Raw genomic sequence first — 3,839 nt, 5'->3', positions numbered from 1 at the left:
GAGGCCCAGAGCACACGGGGGCGGGGTTCGGTGCCTCCGGCTGCCAGACGTCCCCAATATGGTCTGAGGCGCTTCCAAGCCCCCTCCCAGGCTTGGGGAGTTTTCTCTGCAGTTCTCTGCCCTCCCCTTTGCGGCCCAGATCCCAATCGCCGCGGCCTGCGTGGAACTGCGCGAGCTGAATCTACTGCTGCAGAACGACCCCGAACCCGAGCCCCTACGCGGTCCCAGCCTCTTTGTCCGACCCTTTTCCCATCTCCCCTGCCGGGAATGCTCTCCCCACCAGAGCAAATCCAGATGTCCCCTCGGCGACTGTGGGCACCCTCCCCAACTGTGGAGGCTTCGCACGCCTTCCTCAGAGTCCGTGGTTGTAAAATTTGTTTTTCTCTAAAGTATTTGAGTGTCTCCCTCACTAGATCCTGAGGATTTTAGTGAGTCCCTCAGTGTGAGCACACGCAGGCACTGCTGGGCGCCTGTAGTTGATTCTTAGTTAATACAAGTGAATAATCATAAGTAGACCTTAATTTGCAGGAACTGTGTGACAGGCACTTTTTAAAATTCTTTACACGTGTTGATTCAAGTGTAATCCTCACAAGAACCCTGCGAGGAAGATAGGACAGCAAGTGCCCTGTTCCTGTTTGTAAACGTGCCCTACACCCTGCAACAATACCTACAACAGAACCTTGCTAGTTGTGGGGGTTCGCAATGAAAGTTTCTGTTTGAATGGATCCTGGAGTGTGCAGGGACACAGCAATGGAAGACCTGGTCCCTTTGTCTGTACTTACCCTACAGCCAGTTCATTGTGAGACACCTTCCTTCTGGTCACTTTTACTGTTAGTCAGGGTTTCCCAGTCTGTCCTTTCTGACTCCCTTCCTGCCTTACCTCCTAAAAAGCTACCTCCCCTTTTCCCACTCTTGATAACGAACACTATGCACTTTCCACGTTCAAAGCATGCCACACTCCCTGTCTCCCTCACCTTGGCCTCCCTAACCCAGGCTTGTCCTAGTGAAACCACTTGCAAAGCCTGCCCTTTCAACTTGCTGTGTTTTCTCCATCAAACACAATTTTCATCAAACATCCCCCAGGAGCACCTTAAATGACTTCCTTTTGCCTAGGTTCTGATTTAGCTTTCTCAGTAAGGACCTGAAAGTCAAGTTCCTAGTGCCACACTAACTCTCTACCAAGAAGAGGTGATAGGTTTTAGTTTGGGGGTGGGAGTAGGGGAGGATGATTTACTTGCCCATCCTTCTGAAACTTCCTCACAGGAACCTTTTCCTTCTTTGGGCTTGTCGTCCCCGTTTTTCTCCAGCTGTCTGTTTTTCCTTCTGAACTTGGCTGTTCACCATTGAGCCTTTTACTCTGCCTTACATGGTCACCTAACTTTGGGCCTATACTGTATTTGGCCCTTTCAGACTGTAGTTTCATGTGAAGCAGCAACTTTGTGTTGTCTTGCATTGTTTTGTATCTTCCACAGCACCAGATATAGGACTATGCACATAGTACAAGTTCAGTAAAGTATTTCTAAATGATCGAACAATTTCTCCAAGTGAAGAAATTGAAGGAAAATAGATCAGCTAAACCAGTTAGACCTGCAGGGTACCAAGCAGAAGCAAATGTTAAAGTGCACGATGACTCTATTTCTACAACTCAGGGCTCACAGAGACTCCAAGAGAAAGTGTAGCAGGACGAGCCGCAGACAAAACTCCTCAGACACCGGATTAAAGAAGGAAGAGGTTTTTTATTCGGCCGGGAGTGTCAGCAGACTCGCGTCTTAAGAGCTGAGCTCCCTGAAGAAGAAATACGTGGCCTTTTTAAAGGCTTACAACTTTAAGGGATCATGTAAAAGGGTCATGATAAATCAAGCAAGCGTGGAAAACGTGACGGGGGGCTACATGCATCAGCTAACAGAACAAAAAGTTTTACAGTGCTTTCTCATACAACATATGGAATTTACAGATAACACTAGTAGTTTTGGTCAGGGGTTAATATTATCATTATTATTTTAACCACCAGGGCCAGGTGGTGGTGCCAAGGTCGTCTAGCTATTTATCTTACTTCTGTTTCTTTCCAACTTTTTGCTTTCTCCCCCTTCTCCTGTCTTATAAACTAGGGAAAAGGGGAGACGGGGAAAAGCCGGGAAAGACAACAGGAGAAGTGGTGGTCTCATTCTATAGAAGAAAAAAAGAATCTTCACAATAAAAGTATGAGCCACTCAAAGAAACATGCCATCATGAGACAGAATGGACAAAACAGGAAGAACTTGAGGTAACAGTACCATCTCAACATTAAAAGCAAAAAAGCAGATTTCAAATGAAGGCAAAGATAAATAATAGGAAGTACTAGTAAAAAGAATAGGAATTGTAAAGGAAACAAACAACAAAAAAAGAAAACAGGTGTATTTGAAAAGGAGCCAAACAGAACATCTAGAAATGAAAAGTATACTCACTGAAATGATTTAATGAAAGAAAATCTTCCTCAGCAATCAAGCTAGTGAGCAGTCTGGCAATAAATCTTTTTTTTTTTTTTTTTTTTTTTGAGACGGAGTCTCGCTCTGTCGCCCAGGCTGGAGTGCAGTGGCCGGATCTCAGCTCACTGCAAGCTCCGCCTCCTGGGTTTAGCCATTCTCCTGCCTCAGCCTCCCGAGTAGCTGGGACTACAGGCGCCCGCCACCTTGCCCGGCTAGTTTTTTGTGTTTTTTTTTTAGTAGAGACAGGGTTTCACTGTGTTAGCCAGTATGGTCTCGATCTCCTGACCTCGTGATCCGCCCATCTCGGCCTCCCAAAGTGCTGGGATTACAGGCTCGAGCCACCGCGCCCGGCCGGCAATAAATCTTTAGAGCTGTAAAGGAGTTAGCTCTGCCAGGCATGGTGGCTCACACCTGTAATCTCAGCACTTTGGGAAGCTGAGGTGGGTGGATCACCTGAGGTCAAGACCGGCCTGGCCAACATGGTGAAACCCCTAAAAATACAAAAATTAGCTGGGCATGGTGGCGCATGCCTGTAGTCCCAGCAACTCAGGAGGCTGAGGCAGTAGAATCAGTTGAACCCGGAAGGCAGAGGTTGCAGTGAGCCAAGATCGCGCCACTGCACTCCAGCCTGGACGATAACAGTGAAACTCCATCTCAACAACAACAGAAAAAGTTGCTAGCTCTGGGCTTGGGTAGTGCCTCCCACTTTGGTGCCACCACCCTCTGCATATGCCACCTGACAGTGCTGACCACACTGCACTGTGACTGCCTGTTTTCTTGTCAGTCTTCCTTGTTAGACTGTAAGCTCTTTGACAGCCAGGACTGTTCTATTCATGGTTGAACCCCAAGTCTGGCTCAATGCCGGGCTCATGATAGGAACACAACAAATATTACTAGAAAATGAATGACTAAGCAGAAACACTCTCCAAAATTGTACAATCTTTTATGGTAGCGCTAATTACAGAATCAAAACTTTAGGAAGATCCATGTGCCCGATAGGATCAAGCAAAAGAAAAAAAGTTAACAAGAAATAAGACTCTTGTAAATCTTGAGAATTGCCAAGAATATAGACCATCCCAGGTCCCTGGAATCCTGTGGGAAATGTTGTAATGAAAAGTAAATGCAAAATAGTAAGTACCCACCATTGCAATTAATTTGACATCATACTGATCCAGTCAGGAGGGAACTGAGGTGATGTCAAGGGCAGCATGAGTGTTCTGGCCTCACCTGATGTTTTCTGCTGTTAACAGAATACTACAGACTGGGTAAGTTATAAAAAAAAGAAACTTATTTCTCACAGTTCTGGAGGTGGAGAAGTCCAAAAATGTGGCACCAGTGTCTGGTGAGGGTCATCCCATGGCAGAAGGTGGAAGG

The sequence above is a fragment of the Colobus angolensis genome, unplaced genomic scaffold (assembly GCF_000951035.1).
Source record: "Colobus angolensis palliatus isolate OR3802 unplaced genomic scaffold, Cang.pa_1.0 Scaffold24, whole genome shotgun sequence".
Lineage (NCBI taxonomy): Eukaryota > Metazoa > Chordata > Mammalia > Primates > Cercopithecidae > Colobus > Colobus angolensis.
This window is presented reverse-complemented; position numbering follows the sequence as displayed.